This window comes from Mya arenaria, chromosome 2, assembly GCF_026914265.1.
Source record: "Mya arenaria isolate MELC-2E11 chromosome 2, ASM2691426v1".
NCBI classification, from domain to species: Eukaryota; Metazoa; Mollusca; class Bivalvia; order Myida; family Myidae; genus Mya; species Mya arenaria.
Window position 1 is genome coordinate 19,799,965 of NC_069123.1, and position 22,634 is coordinate 19,822,598.

Below are 22,634 nucleotides of genomic sequence, written 5' to 3' on the forward strand. Positions count from 1 at the left end.
TTGTATGTGGAATGAAATATCATAAGTGGCACTAAATTGAACATAATTAATAGTTCTCATTGATATTACACATAGCCCCAAGTACATGTTGATCTAAGATTTAAGGCTTGGATGGAGTCAGGGCAAGAAAAATGCATGTTAATACATTGTACTTTCCAACACAAGAACTGTTTGTTTATTCAAGTAAATAAAGCAATCCCAACACCAAGGAACTGCAGTATTGCATAACCAGCTTAATTGACATTATGAGTTAGAGTTCAAATTGCTGCAATTAAAGGCACATCTAGTTTTCAGAATTATTCAAACTCTGATTTAGCAACCTTAATTTAGTTATATGAACTTCTTTTGCGAAATGAAAGCTTTTTTAGATTTACAAGGACGGGTGAAAAGTATTTTCCAAATGTACTGCAACACCTGATACCTGTTGCCTAGGAATCCAACAAATTCTTGGCACTCCAAATGTTACAGTACTATTCAATTTGGAGTGCCTGAAAAGAAAGCTTCTTGATTCTACATTCAACATCTTCTTTCTGTATGACATATTCTCCTCCTATGCCTACCGCTGGGGATAGTTATGTTATAAGTGTACCTTAGATGGGTTAGGGTGAGGGTTTGGGTTAGGGGGTCGTTATTCTATAGGGGGTCACAATTCTATGTGAGGGTCATTTTTCTACGTGTGGGGGAGTCATAATATAAGGACCCCCGGTCATAATATTATAACCGGGGAGTCACTATTTTATATAAAATAATGATCGGGGGATCATTATTCTATGGGAGTCACTTTACAACGTTACACCGGCCAAGATAGTACATATGGTAAAACGCAAGTCTACCAATCCAAATGTCCAGGGTTCGAATCCGCGGTCAGTCGGTTACAGTGTCAGTGTTTGTGATTTGATACATGTGAAATGAAGCCGAGGAACATACTGGACTGACAATGGTGCTCAACCATCAAACATACTTGAAAAACTAAGTTAAAAAGCTCAATTTAACGTTCAATGCATAATATATGGGCCTTTATTATTCGACTTTTCGAAATTCTAGATTAGGTTTTGCATGTAACCACATTTTAATCATTATCGCAACAAATACATCATGTATTGTATTTTAACTTTAGAGATGTGTTACCTACTTCATTAATCAAGTTACGTAGTATAACTCTTTTTTGCACATAATGCAAAATATTGTCATTAGACATTTTTGTTAAGGTTTTGCATGTAAGTACACATAGGTTTATAAATCAACTTCTTGGTGTATTACAATGAGACTTTTTTACAACGGTGCTCAACCATCCCACCTACACGAATACATGAATAACCAAGTTAGATAAAAAAAAGTGCGAATTAAATTATTGTCCTTTTTTCGACTTAGAAATTCTAGTTAAGAGTTTTCATATAAACATCCTTAAGTCAATATTCAAGCAAATACTTCACGTTTTGCAATGTAGCTTTATACAAGTGTTTCCAACTATCGAACATACTTTATCAATCAAGGAAGATAACCTTATTTTACATATAAATGAAATTATGAGCCTTTAATGTTCGAATAAAACAGTTTGGTTAAGATTTTGCATGTTTTTTAAAAACGTCAATATGTCAACATTGAAACTTAAAAAAGGGTCCAAACTACTAACCTTTTTGGTCATTTGATCAAATTGATCATTTTTTCTACGGATTTTGCCAGAAAAAAGTAGGAGCTAGCAAGCGATTTTATTTTTTGTTTTATTTTGTTCGTTATTCGATTTTAATGTGGCAAATCCGACGAACAAATAATGTATTTGTTGTGGCCTTACATAATGTCACCGAGTGCATCATGCACAGAAATGGTATTTTTTCTCTGTATAAATAACTTGCATGTAATTGTTTATCAGTTGTTGTCACACGTTTTTGAAGAACTCTCTTAATTTATTTATTGTAGTACAATTTATCTACTTAAGAAATATTTTCAGAAGTTAATTGGCTGTAATGTATTATTTACCGACGGAATCTATCACTGAACACTCCATTGCCCTTGTCTCCTATCTAAAGACGGTCTAATTAGTCAAGAGTAAATTTTCAATCACATACAACTTCTGATACTTATATATTAAAAGCAGAAACTGTTCAGCACATCATCAGGTCTGCGAGATACCTCAGCGACAGCAGCGCGTTATTAAGTTAACACCGGGTTCTTCTGTCCATCAGTAGCTTGTTTGGAGCGCTTTCCGACGATAGCTTTTCTTTGCAGCCAATCAAAACCCAATACACGTCTTCATCGGTCAAAAAGCTATAGAACGGTATTGGTACAATTATTCCATTGCGAGCTATCTGACAGAACACTGATGCTTTATTTCACGGTGTATCGGAGACCGTCTTCCAGTTTAACAAAACGTTGCGTTGTCGGCGTGATCATTGCATATTGTTGCCGGGAAAATTTTGTGGAGGAAGACAGCTCATAATCTCTGCATGTAAAGAAGAGTTTGATTTCGGAACCGCGCTCTGTTAATTCGTTTTCGTTAGGAACTCAAAATTGTTTCCAACATGAGTATTTGTGCTTAAGTCAGAAAAACGTATTGCCTCGTTTATACTTGTTCATGAGAATTCTTCGCATTTTGCTGTCGGCATCTGAAGGACGTATCTGAGCTGTGTCACAGTGGGTTTCACGTACAAACTTCGGACTCGGTGGTATTTCAATGATTTCGAAGAGATAACTATTAACTATCACACGGGCAGGTATAACGAATTCAAGAAAGAAGTACGGTGTTATTCTTCTATTTGTTTAACACCACGGAATTAGAAACACGCTATCATCATTAAGGTAAGCAAATTGTATATCTGTTAAGGATGATAATTATCAGCGAGAAGATGAATTTATTTAAAAATATATGTGATAGGTTTAAATATATGTACTATGACACACACGATAAATGTTAACTATTTTCTAAAAAAAACCCGAATCGTGGTTATCTCTCCGTGTAAATCGAAAGGACTTTGCAGTTTTCCATTTCCATGAACAAGAGCTTATTAAATTAAATTTGCACTACTATTGTACACATATTAAGAGTGATTTTAGACTGAAATAGGCTGTCATATAATAGATCGATGGCTTTGAAACTCAGATATAGTTAATACAATACAATATTTCTCTAACGCCTCATTATTATGCCAAGACATAAATAAAGGTTACATAAATAATAGTTCAACATTCTTTTCCCGACATATTTGCTGGCTACATCTGTTCCAACATTCTTATTCCGAATATATGCTTGTAACATGTGTTCTAACATTCTTATCTCGACATTTGTTCTGGTCTTATAATAGACTCCAAAATTCTTATCCCTTAAATTTTACATATACAAAAGACAAAACAGCTTAGATTATTAAATAGATGATCTTACATTGAATTAATGTTCCAGCATTTTTTTGTTTGTAATAGTTTTGTACTTTGTCGAAGCAAATGTTTTTCATAGAAACGATAACCATCATCGACCGGTAAATTGTGTTTTACAGGAGCTGTTTCAGGCCAGGAACCGCATTATTTCAAAAAGATGTATACAGTTTTTTAAATGTCAAATCATCATTTCGACGATTTATTGGCTGTTACAAAAGTGATGTCTTCAGTTTTGATCAAAGCGAAGTTAACACTATTTATTTTTAAAGTTGTTCTTAAAGATGTCTTCACTGCGTTCACATATATTATCATTCATGTTACTTCACTGATAAAACACGAAATATCACCAAAAAGCATGAAAAAAAAATTGTTTAATGTATAATTGTTAAATGATTACAGGAACATGCTATTTCATTGTAGTGTTGTTGTTTAAGTTGTCTGTTGGTTCGGAGCACAATGACCGAAAACAATGCTCTTGGCGGAAAATCGAACTATCAACCAGACGAATTCTATTGCAAGGCACCAACAATATTATTTTTTTTCGAATAAGAGTAAACATAAGTTTAAACATTTGAGAGGGTGTTAATAAATCCTGTGTTTGATATGGTTAAGATTTTTGACATGTATGCGGGTGAAAATATAAGGATTTTCATAGCGCAGTGCTTTCCCTTGACAAAGGGAAATAACCACTACGTCTGACCAGCGACCAGTCTAAATTAAAAGGTAGCGAATATGTAGACAATCGTTATAGGCGTCTTGATAATATTTCTTTGTAAAACTTGTTAAATCGATTGTTTAACTATATACAGACATCAAAACGGTTCCTACACAACATAGATAGGGGAAAGATGAAAGAAATGTGTTATTAATAATAATTATATTTTCTTGCAATTTATAAATGTATCCTTGTCCATTAAAAATTGTAAACATGCATCCCTGTTGCCATGACTACAATTGCCGTTTTGTGCACGGACGTATCAACCCCAGTGTTGTTAGAACTGTCAACGACATACTTTACATAAACATTTACATCTATTTTTCGCATTAACCAATCTTTTCTATAAGCTACGGCCTGCGTTCTGCATATAAAGCAGCTTACTAAAAGTAGCAATGTTACGCCTACTGATGATATGTTATGCATTTAACAAGTGCGAATAAGCTGCGTTATTGCGTAATTACGCAATTGAAATCATTGAAAAGACATTTTTTAATATCGACGAATTACAAAACGCATTTATAAAAAGCATTATACCCAAACAGTTTCAAAATGAGCGTACACTTAATCAAAATAAATACATGTACATTTTTATACGTATATGTATCTGTGTTTAGATTTTGGCCGCGGCCGGGGAACTAGATAGTAAAAGTTAAAAAAAGAATTTGGGTCATCGGATTTAGACAGGTTTATTCCTCGGAAATTAACCTGGAGAACTCTTTAAAACCCGGAAAAATCATGGATCGTGATGTAGATGCAATTAAATGCTCATTTGACGTAAGCTGTGAAGCCAAAATGTTTAAATTAAATTATAGCAGTTCATTTTATCCTGTAAGAATAAGTTATTGTCTTGACGGCTATTTCTCGACAATATATGATTAAGGTTGTGCGACTGTGTAGCATCAAACCATTTCTTTGTGTAATCAAATACAACCTTGAACTTCTTAAATGCATAGTATACACTTTTACATTCAAAATCAAAGCTCGTAAAGCGTTGACAGGCTTTCGACCTGCAATGATATGTGAGTATAGTCATGTATTACCGATAGGAACAGAAAGTGTTTGAATGCTCAGTTTATCACGGTAATTTAAGCCGAAAGTCTTGAGCATGTATCATATGCATATTTATAAACCACTAATATAAATTTGTTCATTTTATCTACAAGTGACAATAGTTGAGGACAATGTTAATATACATCAATACATACAGGGAATAATAAAGTGTGGGTGATTTGATCCAGAGAAACTTCGCGAGAAGATCCTGTAATTGTAGAAAAAAACAAACATAAGCTTAATTAACACATCTAATGCATTGTGTTGGATGATTTAAGGGTCATACCTTTGTAGTGAATTAGATACGACTCAGTCATGTTTGAAGTATAGAATAAATTTTACTAAGAAAATGCCTAAATGCTTTATCCGTTGCAGTGCATTGTTTATGAAACCATCATAAGTTCCAGACAAGGTTTTATATGCAATTGAGTATTACTCCATGCCTAAGTAATTATTTGGGTATTCCGCATATTAAATGTAGTATTTCAAGTGACTCATACTACATAGTTTAGATTTAACTGAGTATACACAAACAATAACAAAACAATTTGCGAAGGAATTCATAACATATATTATCTTAAGATCTTTCTGTTAATTTGTTTTACAATTACATGACAATACTCACAAAAGTAGAAATAGAAAAAGGCAAACCATGAAGATACATTTAATGCTAATTTACATTTCTCAATTTAATCTTGTGTTTTTCGTTCGATAAATATGTTTATAAAATAGTTCAAAAGCACACGCAATTATAATAATGATAATCAGATGTGGATGCTGTTCGAGTACTATGAGGTTGAATGTTTCTGAGTTGCGGGGCTTTTAGCCCATCTACCAATTGTTTGTTTCGACACAACTGAATTGGTTCGTTCCAAGTAATCTATCATCGTTTTCATTTGCCAGGTTTAGTGTTTTCGTGGTATGTTTTTAAAAGTTTCAGGTGAAAACCTGGGCGGCTTTGTTTAAAGATATTTGAAATATTTTGTCGTTTAATACTCCAATATCTGAGATTAATAAGACATGTAGAGTTTGGAATCTTTCAGAAACAAGCAGAAAAAGCATGCACAATGAACAGGTCAACGATAATAATGATGCGCAATGAACATGTCAACGATAATAATGATGATGTATCCATATGTTGCAAGTATTTTACACAGTTTTTACATCCCAAATTCTAGCTGGTACATCGTGGTTATTTAAAAAACAAACATGCAATGTTCAATAAACTTAGCATTGGTGCTAAAGTTCGAAACTAATTTCATTGATTGTTATATTGAATCTTAGAAGTAGGAAAACCATTTACGTTCAACTTTACCATAAATAAGAAAGTTTCTAGATGATTATATAAAGTTTGTAAGAGAAGTTGGTACAGATGAAGCTATTTGCTAGTGCAACTGATTTAATCAACTCCCAGAATGGCTTATTTGCCGACCTCCGTCCAAGTGTGATGAATGTTGGTGAGAGCAGCTGACCGGGCCGACAGGAAGTGTTATTTCAGACCTTGGCTTATTCTGAATTTCTTTAGCTGCTAAAATGGCGATACGTGTAGAAACTATGCATTATTTGTGAATGTAATGATATGGAGCAATGAGGTCGGGTGTTACACAACAAAATCGCAAACGACAAATGCCATTAAGAATGGAAATTATTCGTTTTCATTAAATAATGTATTTAGTTATACATGACATCTGATACAATTCTTCAAGAGTATCTTTTAAACAAAAATGATCATAAAATACGGTAAGCAAATATTATTTTCCGGTAGGCTTATATTGTTTTCCGGTAGGCATATATTGTTTTCCGGTAGGCATATATTGTTTTGCTATACTTCTGCGCAGCGTTCGTTTTTACACAGTGCTTTTCTACTTTTCTATGAAGTTCATGGTTTCAAAACCACAATGTTAATGAATTCGCAGCAGACGTCAGCCATGTACGACATTGAAGTCAATGATGACAGCCATACGCGACACTAATGTCAATGACGACAGCCATGTACGACATTGATGTCATTGATGACATATAACGACATTGATGTCAATGATGACAGATAACGACATTGATGTCAATGATGACAGATATGCACAACATTGATTTCAATGATGACGACAATGCACGACATTGATGTCAATGATGACAGCCATGCAAAACATTGATGTCAATGATGACAGCCATGCACGACATTGATGTCAATGCTGACAGCCATGCACAACATTGATGTCAATGATGACAGTCATGCCAAACATTGATGTCAATGATGTCAGTCATACACGACATGGATGTCAATGATGACAGTCATGCACGATATTGATGTCAATGATGACAGATATTCAGAACATTGATGTCAATGATGATAGATATGCACATCATTGGTGTCAATGATGACAGTCATGCACGACATTGATGTCAATGATTACAGTCATGCACGACATTGATGTCAATGATGACAGATATTCACAACATTGATGTCAATGATGACAGATATGCACAACATTGATGTCAATGATGACAGTCATGCACGACATTGATGTCAATGATGACAGATATGCACAACATTGATGTCAATGATGACAGTCATGCACGACATTGATGTCAATGATGACAGATATGCACAACATTGATGTCAATGATGACAGTCATGCACGACATTGATGTCAATGATGACAGATATGCACAACATTGGTGTCAATGATGACAGTCATGCCCAACATTGATGTCAATGATGTCAGTAATACACGACATGGATGTCAATGATGACAGTCATGCACATTCATTGACAGATATGCACAACATTGATGTCAATGATGACAGTCATGCACAACATTGATGTCAATGATGACAGTAATGCACAACATTGATGTTGCTATCTGTACATGTGATTTTAATCATCAGCAGGGATTTATTGCCTATTATTATCACCCTTAACGAGGAATTCGATTGCCGATATATTTTGCTTAGTCTGCTTTGACGATTTATTCCTATTTGAGTAATCACCCTTCCAGGAAGGCCCATTCTTTAGAAATTATTCCTTATAAGATCAACACAAAGTGATATATTGCGATCGATGATGAATGCAAACCGTTTCTTCCTTTTCCAACCCCGTGCATTTGTTCTGCTGTGTTACAACAAATTGTAGTAATTTTGTACGTATCTTGCAAGACGAGGATTATGATATATCAAGTTGGAATTGAAAATGACAGACGTGTATTGTATTCTCACAGTTCTGTCGCCAATAAAATGATGCATTCTATAGTCAAGGTCAGAACAATTTGTGATTGGAACCACAACTTTATTGTAAACATTTAACTTTATTTTTGGCTTCATATTCCAATTAATCATGTGAATCTTTTACCCTACTTACATAAAAAAACGATTTTGCAAGAGTAGTAACTGAAACTAAATTTCATCTAAATGAATAGCATTTCATTTTTTTTTTTCATTTTGCTGTAAACTTATTTCATTCAATATGTTATGTCTCCCGATGATATTCTGTATTTAGCATTCTTCATCTTCTTCTTTTTCTTCTTCTTCTTCTTCTTCTTCTTCTTCTTCTTCTTCTTCTTCTTCTTCTTCTTCTTCTTCTTCTTCTTCTTCTTCTTCTTCTTCTCTTTCTCCTTGTCCTCTTAGTCGGCGTCCAGAGAGGACCTACTTTATTTGATATTGTCCTAAATGAAACTTAACATGTTTTAAAAACGTCTATGTTCATTGATATAGACGTCTTAAATTTTAATTACGAACCTGAATGTTTTTTTATTGAAAATATTTATTCTTTTTATACCAACTTTTCCCCGAATAGATGAAGGTTACACGGTACTATAACAATAACCTATATGTTTCTCAATCTGCTACGCAGTAATGGTTTTGGCGAGTAGCTACAAAAGGAGTTTTGAAAAACTAACATTAAGCTTTATTTTTTGTTTTGAAAATGCCACTCAAAAGAAAAAAAATCCTGATGATTCACTCAATTGTTACAATATTACCGACAATATCATCGACAATAAAACCTTTCGAAAATATGTTTACATTTTATCATTGAAGTAAATAACAACTTTTTGGTGACCTTCATGCATGTTTTTTCTTCTTCTATTTTTATCATGCCGACTTGATGCTATGCATCAATTATTTTCTTGTTATTATACTTTCATTCAACCAAATGCAGAATGGAGGAGCAGAACTTGAAATAAAGTACTTGACGGAGATGAATGAAATTATGAACATAGTTTGCAACCGATGTGAAGATGTGCAAATTGCAAATTGATTTCCCTTATTCAAATTTGTAATAATGCAAACATAGTCCAGGCATTTACAAAAAAACAACTGATTGAAGCACTTGTTTTTAACTTGGTACATATATAGATAGCAAAGTCAAAATATAGATAGCAAATTCAAATCGTATGCATTTTTAACTTTTGGGGACTTCATAACAGTCATCCCACCTTGTTCATTAGTTCATGTTAATGTCATCCTGGCACTTACTCAAACCAAAACGCTTAAAGCGCTGAAAAGATTTCGGTCTGCTACGTTTTGTGAGTAAGTCATGTAACTGTAAAACAAATCTAAAGATAGCATACGCATACGCATGCTCTTGAGTTCCCTCGCAAATCCTTGGCCTTACAGTCACTTGAAATGCTTACTTAATATGTGGAATACCCAAATAATTACAAAAGTATGGAGATATATTCTATTGCATACGAAACCTTATCTAGAACCTTTGTTTCATAATGAATGCATTGTCACGGATAAACTGAATACTAAGCATTTTTAGTAAAATCACTTCAAACATGACTGAGTCGTATTCAATTTACTACCATCGTATGTCCCCTAAACCAAATGCATCCCAAAAAGTATTGGACATGTTAATTATGTTAATATTGAAGGTCTCTTTTTACAACGACAGAATCCTCGCACAAAATTTCTAATTGGATGAATCAACAACAAACTACGGTTTCTCTGTATGTATTGATGTAACTTATCATTGCCTTCAATCTAGGCCACTCGTGGACAAAATGAAACATGTGCAACACGCTCAAAACTCTGGGCTGAAATTACTTAGACAAACTGAGAAATCTTCACATACCTTCCGTTCCACTCGGCATAACATGACTATACTTTAGAATTTTCAAAAGGATCCATGTTTTTTTCCGGGTTTTACCGAGTTTGTCTGGTTAATATCCGGGAAGTAAACCTGTCCGAATCCGTTGACCTAGATTCATTTTTTAACCGAAAGTATCTAGCTCCCCGACCGCGGCCAAAATCTTAACACTTTTATAAATCTATATTTATTTTTAGTCATATGCGCGTTCATCTTCAAACTATTTGCGTATTCTACTTTTTATTTTGCTTTTTTTATTCGTCGGTATTAACATATTGCGTTTCGATGAATTTTAACGCGTAATTTCGCATAAAACGCAGCTTATTCGCACTTGTTAATCTAACAAATTATTTATACTCACTATAGCGCTACTTTTAGCAAGCTACTCATGCAAAATGCATACCATATTTACGAACTCGTATTAGAGCAGATTCATAATGTAAATAAGGTCGTTGACCACCGCAGTTCTAACAGCGCTGGGATTGATATGCCCGTGCGGTCATTAATTCGTCAAATGTTAGAAAATATTTTGTGGACCTACCGATGCTAGATTCCGATTTACGGTTATAAAAGTATGCAGGTCTATCTGCTTACAGCCCTAAAGCTGTTTGAAAGAATTGATTAAAAATTTGAACATATATAGATAGTGATGTGAAGTTGTTCACATTGCAGGATTTATAAGTCTTGAACACGTTATGACAGAGTTATCTCTCTTTGTTTTTTATAATGCAAATTTTGTCCTCGCACAAAATATATTTGAAGAAATTGATTGAAACTTTGAACATAGAACGATAGCGATGTGAAGTCGTGCACCTTGCAAGAATTATAACACTGGGTCACTCAATTTCAGAGTTATCTTGATTGTTTTTATAATGCAAACTTTGTCCAGAAACCCCTTGAAGGAATTGGAACTTGAAACATAGATTGATAGTGATTTGAAGTTATGCACCCTGCAAGCTTAACTTGGGCACACAATTTAAGTTATTTTCCAATGCATTTTTCCAGACCTATTCTCAAAAAATAGAAATTTAATGTTCAACTATTTTACCCTTTCCTTCGAAATGATCTCTTATCAACTAATCTCCCGTTTACACGAGACATCAGTTTTCGAAGACCGCTTTGAAGACAATATTTCAGGTTATTAATAAATTTACAGATTAGCAGCAAACGTCAGACAATAATTCGTTAATAAAATGTTGTTAAAAATCGACCAATTTACAATGTATAATATCACAACTGAAGGAAAAGATTTTAAATGCTGCTTTTCCTTCAATTGTTTTAAAAACAACTCAATATATCACATAAATAAATAGTTCAATAAAAATTATATAAATTACTGCATAATTATGTTGATGTATATCCGTCAAAACACAAGACCACTAATTAAAGGAAAGATAGTCTTGCAGTTTTTGCTCAACAATACCAACTTATTAATGTTCAGGCCAGAGTAAACGCTGAATTATCCATTTCATTAGCCAATTAATGACTTAATGAACATTCGCCGACGTGTTCGTTTTGTTGTATTTAAATGACTCAATCAGATTCCGGTCAGTGATCTCATTTGCTGATTCACAAGCGTCAACAAAAACAACAAAAGTAATTCATTTCACAGTTATTCATTTCTTTTAGAGGCACACTGCTGTGTGTAGTCTTGCGTACAAGGACACTGTCATAAGCAGGCCACAAAGTAAACATGCACAATCAGCCATTCAAGTACATCGTTTCCGTCATCAACACATCTAAATGAATCGTATCTTAAAACTTATTGCATTTATCACGGTGTATCTTGGTATGAGATTGAAACACGAGTATCCGATTAATCAAAAGTAATTCGAGCATTAATAACAGATAGCGTCTTCATTTCTGAAATGAATGTGCAAAATGAAGCTTCATTGGTCCATCAGAAACAAAATCCACAACGATTGATGTTACATGGATTCAGATACGATATTCATTCAATATCAACACTAGGGGTCATATTTCGTGCAAGTCGCTATATCTGTAACCTTTTTAGATTAAGGTTAGTCTCAATTTCCATCAAAGTCGAGACCAGCATTCCGTGAATGATTGTTTGGACTCCTTCCTCACACAATATTCCGCTGGAAACATAATTTGAGGAAGAAAACAGTCAGTCGTTAGATGATATTGATATTTATTTATTGGAATCATTTGTAATAATACGTGTGAATATGACATCGTCCTAGGCGCCTTTTCCATCTCGACCACAACTACAGGCTCTTTCGTAAACAATCGAATTTTAAAAATATGTTATGATTACAACAAACCCAGGGCATTAACACTAAATGTGTTCTTAATTGTTACTACCAGCTTTATTGTTGAGAGCTGATGGGTATTGGTGCGTATGCGGAACCAACCGCTCTGACAGCGTTACAGTGATAGCATTCTACTTTAATAGTTGGTATAAATGAACAAGAACGCAACGCAGCGTTATATACGTTGATGTGAATACTATACCGACGTTCTGCGGGACAAAATTCACTTCTTTGCCAAAATAGGATTTATTTCTGGAGTAATCTACAAAACAAACAAATGAAATAACAAAACAGACGTTGGTGGGATTATTTTTTTAATTATATAATTATAATATATGTACTATACATGTTGAGGTTTTTTTCGGATAGATTAATGTCTGCTGTCACGGAAAGGGTTTGCTTGCCATGAGAGATGTGATTTGTTGTGTTCGACAAGATAGTTATGGTGGCTAGTTTTTGGAATGCAGAGCCAACAATGTCTCTCATTAAGGATTTTCTGGAAGATTTATTGTTTAGATTAGTCTAGAGTTGAAAAATCCATGCGTTTACGCATATTGCCATGGTTTCTGATTTTTTTGAAATACATCCATTTGTTTTAAAAGTGTTGTGTACGGTAAATGACGATCACCGAAGAAGTTGATATATATAAGCAAGCCGTTAAACTTCAAGTTACATCAATAACATTATAACGGAATACTATCTCTATGAAACGTATCGCATTGTAACAAAATACTATCTCTATGATACTATCTCTATGATACTATCTCTATGATACTCTATCTATGATACTATATCTATGATACTATCTCATGATACGTATCGCATTGTAACAAAATTCTATCTCTATGATACTAACTCTTTGATACTATCTCTTTGATACTATCTCTATGATACTATCTCTATGATACTCTAACTATGATACTATATCTATGATACTATCTCATGATACGTATCGCATTGTAACAAAATTCTATCTCTATGATACTAACTCTATGATACTATCTCTATGATACTATCTCTATTGATACTATCTCTATGATACTATCTCTATGATACTATATATATGATACTATATCTATGATACTATCTCATGATAAGTATCGCATTGTATCAAAATTCTATCTCTATGATACTAACTCTATGATACTATCTCTATGGTACTATTTCTATGATACTATCTCTATGCTACTGTCTCTATTGATACTATCTCTATGGTACTATTTCTATGATACGTATCGCATTGTAACAAAATGCTCCCTCGATAATACTATCTGTATGATACTATCTTTATGATACTATCTGTATGATACTATCTGTATGATACTATCTCTATTGATACTATCTCTATGATACTTTCTCTATGATACGTATCGCATTGTTACAACATACTCTCTCGATAATACTATCTGTATGATACTATCTGTATGATATTATCTGTATGATATTATCTGTATGATACTATCTGTATGATATTATCTCCATGATACTATCTCTATGATACTATCTCTATGATATTATCTCTATGATACTATCTCTATGATACTATCTCTTTGATATTATCTCTATGATATTATCTCTATGATACTATCTCTATGATACTATCTCTATGATATTATCTCTATGATACTATCTCTATGATTATATCTCTATGATACTATCTCTATGATATTATCTCTATGATACTATCTCTATGATATTATCTCTATGATACTAACTCTATGATACTATCTCTATGATATTATCTCTATGATACTATCTCTATGATATTATCTCTATGATACTAACTCTATGATACTATCTCTATGATACTATCTCTATGATACTATATATATGATACTATATCTATGATACTATCTCATGATAAGTATCGCATTGTATCAAAATTCTATCTCTATGATACTAACTCTATGATACTATCTCTATGGTACTATTTCTATGATACTATCTCTATGCTACTGTCTCTATTGATACTATCTCTATGGTACTATTTCTATGATACGTATCGCATTGTAACAAAATGCTCCCTCGATAATACTATCTGTATGATACTATCTTTATGATACTATCTGTATGATACTATCTGTATGATACTATCTCTATTGATACTATCTCTATGATACTTTCTCTATGATACGTATCGCATTGTTACAACATACTCTCTCGATAATACTATCTGTATGATACTATCTGTATGATATTATCTGTATGATATTATCTGTATGATACTATCTGTATGATATTATCTCCATGATACTATCTCTATGATACTATCTCTATGATATTATCTCTATGATACTATCTCTATGATACTATCTCTTTGATATTATCTCTATGATATTATCTCTATGATACTATCTCTATGATACTATCTCTATGATATTATCTCTATGATACTATCTCTATGATTATATCTCTATGATACTATCTCTATGATATTATCTCTATGATACTATCTCTATGATATTATCTCTATGATACTAACTCTATGATACTATCTCTATGATATTATCTCTATGATACTATCTCTATGATATTATCTCTATGATACTAACTCTATGATACTATCTCTATGATACTATCTCTATGATACTATCTCTATGATACTATCTCTATGATATTATCTCTATGATACTAACTCTATGATACTATCTCTATGATATTATCTCTATGATACTAACTCTATGATACTATCTCTATGATACTAACTCTATGATACTATCTCTATGATATTATCTCTATGATACTATCTCTTTGATATTATCTCTATGATACTATCTCTATGATACTACCTCTATGATACTATCTCACTGATACTATCTCTATGATACTATCTCTATGATACGATTTTGTAAGGGAGTAAGGAATGCCAGTCCTGAATTGTTCAAATGCAAAATAAACCTGTTGCAAAAATATGCTCACTGACTCAGTCTTGAACGTAGTCGGCGAACACATTACCATTTCGATTATAATGTGTTCGTTGTACTCATGAAAAACAGGACTATGATGAAAGTGCATAGTTAACAAAGCTAATGTGTGTGAATATGAACAATTTTACACAATGATATTGCGTATACGTACGTTTTTATTAATTTCTTTTTAAAACTTGTTATATTCGCTCATGTGCGTCCGAGCAATTTACAAATACAATTCCGTATTGATGCAGAGACGATTTTTTAGGAAAGTATGCAAACTTTTATAACACAACTCTACTTGAGACAGATCAACGACACCATACATCCGTGATCAAATTAATAATGGGTAACATGTTTAAGTAAATTGATCCACTAAACGTTTTCAACAATGGGATTTAGGCTTAATTTGCAATTCAACCTTCGTTTCTGCTTTGTTTATTTTCTACATTTCTTATATACTGTGATTTACATTGCGTATATTACATGACGCATGAATGGAAATAAAACTTATTGTATACTTTCTTATATAAAATAATCAATGTGGAAACAGTCGTTTTCCTTAGTCGTAAAAGTTATTTACAACAAAATGTGTCACCTACATCAAGCCTCCTTGTAAATGATTATAGAATAGCAAAAACAATATCACAGTCTCGTTTTACCACAATTTTTCTTCGTTAGCCAGGAGAGCAAGTGGTAATACGAATCGACCATTCTTCATGACAGATACATATTTGATATGCTATTGTCGGTGCTTTACATATTTTATTTATAAATATCAAGGGACAATGAAAATGCAAATGTTATTCTGCACTTCATCACAAATGTTTTAGTACTGAGCTCTATCAATTCTTGAATAAGTCCGAACAATGTAAAGTGACGCTTCAAAGACATTAAAATGTCGTATATAATCGGTTGTTTGAACAGCGGCAGCGCAAGTGCCGTCACTTGTTTCATCGCTTTCATATTCGTTTTACTGTGAACCGCCCAATCACAAGTAAGCGTTTGTGGTATCAGCGGTACTCCACAATTGTTGTATCAGCGGATCAGCGGTACTCCACAATTGTTGTATCAGCGGTACTCCACAGTGGTTGTATCAGCGGCAATTCCCAGTTGTTGTATCAGCGGTAATCCACAGTTGTTGTATCAGCGGTAATCAACAGTTGTTATATCGGCGGTAATCCACAGTTGTGCGGCAATCCACAGTTGTTGTATCAGCGGTACTCCACAGTTGTTGTATCAGCGGTAATCCACAGTTGCTGTATCAGCGGTACTCCACAGTTGTTGTATCAGCGGTAATCCACAGTTGCTGTATCAGCGGTACTCCACAGTTGTTGTATCAGCGGTAATCCACAGTTGCTGTATCAGCGGTACTCCACAGTTGTTGTATCAGCGGTAATCAACAGTTGCTGTATCAGCGGTAATCCACAGTTGTTGTATCAGCGGTTATCCACAGTTGTTGTATCAGCGGTAATCCACAGTTGTTGTATCAGCGGCAATCAACAGTTGTTATATCGGCGGTAATCCACAGTTGTGCGGCAATCCACAGTTGTTGTATCAGCGGTACTCCACAGTTGTTGTATCAGCGGTAATCCACAGTTGTTGTATCAGCGGCAATCAACAGTTGTGATATCGGCGGTAATCCACAGGTGTGCAGCAATCCACAGTTGTTGTATCAGCGGTACTCCACAGTTGTTGTATCAGCGGTAATCCACAGTTGTTGTATCAGCGGTAATCCACAGTTGTTGCATCAGCGGTACTCCACAGTTGTTGTATCAGCGGTACTCCACAGTTGTTGTATCAGCGGTACTCCACAGTTGTTGTATCAGCGGTAATCCACAGTTGTTGTATCAGCGGCAATCAACAGTTGTTGTATCAGCGGCAACCAACAGTTGTGATATCGGCGGTAATCCACAGGTGTGCAGCAATCCACAGTTGTTGTATCAGCGGTACTCCACAGTTGTTGTATCAGCGGTACTCCACAGTTGTTGTATCAGCGGTACTCCACAGTTGTTGTATCAGCGGTACTCCACAGTTGTTGTATCAGCGGTACTCCACAGTTGTTGTATCAGCGGTAATCCACAGTTGTTGTATCAGCGGTACTCCACAGTTGTTGTATCAGCGGTACTCCACAGTTGTTGTATCAGCGGTACTCCACAGTTGTTGTATCAGCGGTAATCCACAGTTGTTGTATCAGCGGTAATCCACAGTTGTTGTATCAGCGGTACTCCACAGTTGTTGTATCAGCGGTAATCCACAGTTGTTGTATCAGCGGTACTCCACAGTTGTTGTATCAGCGGTACTCCACAGTTGTTGTATCAGCGGTACTCCACAGTTGTTGTATCAGCGGTAATCCACAGTTGTTGTATCAGCGGTAATCCACAGTTGTTGTATCAGCGGTAATCCACAGTTGTGGTATCAGCGGCAATCCACAGTTGTTGTATCAGCGGTACTCCACAGTTGTTGTATCAGCGGTACTCCACAGTTGTTGTATCAGCGGTAATCCACAGTTGTTGTATCAGCGGTACTCCACAGTTGTTGTATCAGCGGTACTCCACAGTTGTTGTATCAGCGGTACTCCACAGTTGTTGTATCAGCGGTACTCCACAGTTGTTGTATCAGCGGTACTCCACAGTTGTTGTATCAGCGGCAACCAACAGTTGTGATATCGGCGGTAATCCACAGTTGTGCGGCAATCCACAGTTGTTGTATCAGCGGTAATCCACAGTTGTTGTATCAGCGGTACTCCACAGTCTTGTATCAGCGGTACTCCACAGTTGTTGTGTTCATCGGAATATGGATGCAATTCAAAGGACATACGTTTATCTAGGTGTGATTATATTGCGATATTAATTTAACCATTTGCCTACCTATTGTTGCATGAAGTCACTTTGAATGTATACGTGACCGGTTGGTGAGAAGGTAGAATTAAAATCATATGTGTAAAAAACAAACTGGCATATCAAGACAAGCAAACACTTCCTAAAATGATGTACATTAAACATTACAACAGAAAGTAACACACACACTCAAACTGGAACATGTATTGAACATAAAAACCTCGGTCTTCAAAGGTGCTCAAAATATCAATTATAAACATAAATTTTAACAACAAAATAATGCGATTTTCTTGTAACAGTTATCGCATGAAGTATTTCTACTTCCTGAGATATGATTCCCTCTAAAACGGTTAGAAGACTTGGACATTGGTTTAGTATGATAGTGCACTGCGGCAAATACAAGACATCAATCTTATCTTGTAAAATCACTTTTCTGGAAAATATTTTAGATCCGTATTATGACTTAATGGTTTCTAAAAGCTTTCGGATTATTCGACATTATGATAAAAAATCTGTTCTTATAAACAGAACCGCCGATGTTTCAACCAATTTAATTATTTGTATTAAAACATTTTTGCATGGATAAATTAGAATTTACAATAATCAGGCCTCAAGAACAATAGGATCTTCTTATAAAGGAACTTACTACACAATATACAGGCCTCAAGAACAATAGGATCTTCTTATAACGGAACTTACTACACAATATACAGGCCTCAAGAACAATAGGATCTTCTTATAAATGAACTTACTACACAATATACAGGCCTCCAAAACTTAAGGATCTTTTTTATAAAAGAACTTACGACACAATATACAGGCCACCAGAACTTAAGGACCTTTTTATAAAGGAACTTACGACACAATATACAGGCCACCAAAACAATAGGATCTTTTTATAAAGGAACTTACGACACAATATACAGGCCACCAAAACAATAGGATCTTCTTATAAATGAACTTACTACACAATATACAGGCCTCCAGAACTTAAGGATCTTTTTATAAAGGAACTTACGACACAATATACAGGCCACCAGAACTTAAGGACCTTTTTATAAAGGAACTTACGACACATTATACAGGCCACCAGAACAATAGGATCTTCTTATAAATGAACTAACTACACAATATACAGGCCTCCAGAACTTAAGGATCTTTTTATAAAGGAACTTACTACACAATATAGAGGCCACCAGAACAATAGGATATTTTTTATAAAGGAACTTACGACACAATATACAGGCCACCAGAACATAAGGATCTTTTTATAAAGGAACTTACTACACAATATACAGGCCACCAGAACAATAGGATATTTTTATAAAGGAACTTACTACACAATATACAGGCCTCAAGAACAATTGGATCTTTTTATAAAGGAACTTACTACACAATATACAGGCCTCCAGAACATAAGGATCTTCTTATAAAGGAACTTACTACACAATATACAGGCCACCAGAACAATAGGATATTTTTATAAAGGAACTTACTACACAATATACAGGCCACCAGAACAATAGGATATTTTTAAAAAGGAACTTACTACACAATATACAGGACACCAGAACAATAGGATATTTTTTATAAAGGAACTTACTACACAATATACAGGCGACCAGAACAATATGATATTTTTATAAAGGAACTTACTACACAATATACAGGCCTCCAGAACAATAGGATATTTTTATAAAGGAACTTACTACACAATATACAGGACACCAAAACAATAGGATCTTTTTTATAAAGGAACTTACTACACAATATACAGGCCTCCAGAACAATAGGATCTTTTTTATAAAGGAACTTACTACACAATATACAGGCCTCCAGAACAATATGATATTTTTATAAAGGAACTTACTACACAATATACAGGCCTCCAGAACAATAGGATCTTTTTATAAAGGAACTTACTACACAATATACAGGCCACCAGAACAATATGATATTTTTATAAAGGAACTTACTACACAATATACAGGCCTCCAGAACAATAGGATATTTTTATAAAGGAACTTACTACACAATATACAGGCCACCAGAACAATAGGATCTTTTTTTATAAAGGAACTTACTACACAATATACAGGCCTCCAGAACAATAGGATATTTTTTATAAAGGAACTTACTACACAATATACAGGCCTCCAGAACAATAGGATCTTTTTTATAAAGGAACTTACTACACAATATACAGGCCTCCAGAACAATAGGATATTTTTATAAAGGAACTTACTACACAATATACAGGCCACCAGAACAATAGGATCTTTTTTATAAAGGAACTTACTACACAATATACAGGCCTCCAGAACAATAGGATCTTTTTTATAAAGGAACTTACTACACAATATACAGGCCTCCAGAACAATATGATATTTTTATAAAGGAACTTACTACACAATATACAGGCCTCCAGAACAATAGGATATTTTTTATAAAGGAACTTACTACACAATATACAGGCCACCAGAACAATATGATATTTTTAAAAAGGAACTTACTACACAATATACAGGCCTCCAGAACAATAGGATTTTTATAAAGGAACTTATTACACAATATACAAGCCACCAGAACAATAGGATCTTTTTTATAAAGGAACTTACTACACAATATACAGGCCTCCAGAACAATAGGATATTTTTTATAAAGGAACTTACTACACAATATACAGGCCACCAGAACAATATGATATTTTTAGAAAGGAACTTACTACACAATATACAGGCCACCAGAACAATAGGATCTTTTATATAAAGGAACTTACTACACAATATACAGGCCTCCAGAACAATAGGATCTTTTTTATAAAGGAACTTACTACACAATATACAGGCCACCAGAACAATAGGATCTTTTTTATAAAGGAACTTACTACGCAATATACAGGCCTCCAGAACAATAGGATCTTTTTATTAAGGAACTTACTACGCAATATACAGGCCTCCAGAACAATAGGATCTTTTTATAAAGGAACTTACTACACAATATACAGGCCTCCAGAACAAAAGGATATTTTTATAAAGGAACTTACTACACAATATACAGGCCACCAGAACAATAGGATATTTTTATAAAGGAACTTACTACACAATATACAGGCCACCAGAACAATAGGATATTTTTATAAAGGAACTTACTACACAATATACAGGCCTCCAGAACAATAGGATATTTTTATAAAGGAACTTACTACACAATATACAGGCCACCAGAACAATAGGATCTTTTTTATAAAGGAACTTACTACACAATATACAGGCCTCCAGAACAATAGGATCTTTTTATAAAGGAACTTACTACACAATATACAGGCCTCCAGAACAATAGGATCTTTTTATTAAGGAACTTACTACGCAATATACAGGCCTCCAGAACATAAGGATCTTCTTATAAAGGAACTTACTACGCAATATACAGGCCTCCAGAACATAAGGATCTTTTTATAAAGGAACTTACTACACAATATACAGGCCACCAGAACAATAGGATATTTTTATAACTGAACTTACTACACAATATACAGGCCTCCAGAACAATAGGATCTTCTTTTAACGGAACTTACTACACAATATACAGGCCACCAGAACAATAGGATCTTCTTATAAAGGAACTTATTACACAATATACAGGCCTCCAGAACAATAGGATCTTCTTATAAAGGAACTTACTACACAATATACAGGCCTCCAGAACAATAGGATCTTCTTATAATGGAACTTACTACACAATATACAGGCCTCCAGAACAATAGGATCTTCTTATAACGGAACTAACTTCACAATATACAGGCCACCAGAACAATAGGATCTTCTTATAACGGAACTAACTTCACAATATACAGGCCACCAGAACAATAGGATATTTTTATAAAGGAACGTACGACACAGTATACAGGCCACCAGAACATAAGGATCTTCTTATAAAGGAACTTACGACACAATATACAGGCCACCAGAACAATAGGATCTTCTTATAAAAGAACTTACTACACCATATTCAGGCCACCAGAACTTAAGGATCTTCTTATAAAGGAACTTACTACACAATAAACAGGCCTCCAGAACATAAGGATCTTCTTATAAAGGGACTTACTTACGCAATATACAGGCCACCAGAACAATAGGATCTTCTTATAAAGAAACATACTACACAATATACAGGCCTCCAGAACAATAGGATCTTCTTATAACGGAACTTACGACACAATATACAGGCCACCAGAACAATAGGATCTTCATATAAAGGAACATACGACACAATATACAGGCCACCAGAACAATAGGATCTTCTTATAAAGGAACTTTCGACACAATATACAGGCCACAAGAACAAAAAGATCTTCTTATAAAGGAACCTACTACACAATATACA

General features: G+C 34.3%; 1 protein-coding gene across 1 annotated transcript in view; it reads left to right on the forward strand.

Moving 5' to 3' along the window:
* Positions 1–2,324: 2,324 nt before the first annotated feature.
* LOC128220576 (allatostatin-A receptor-like) overlaps positions 2,325–22,634 on the forward strand; it is a 137,691-nt gene continuing 117,381 nt past the window's right edge. The window contains exon 1 of the mRNA XM_052929027.1: positions 2,325–2,796. The gene's annotated coding sequence lies outside the window, so the exon portion shown is untranslated. The remainder of the gene's footprint in view (positions 2,797–22,634) is intronic.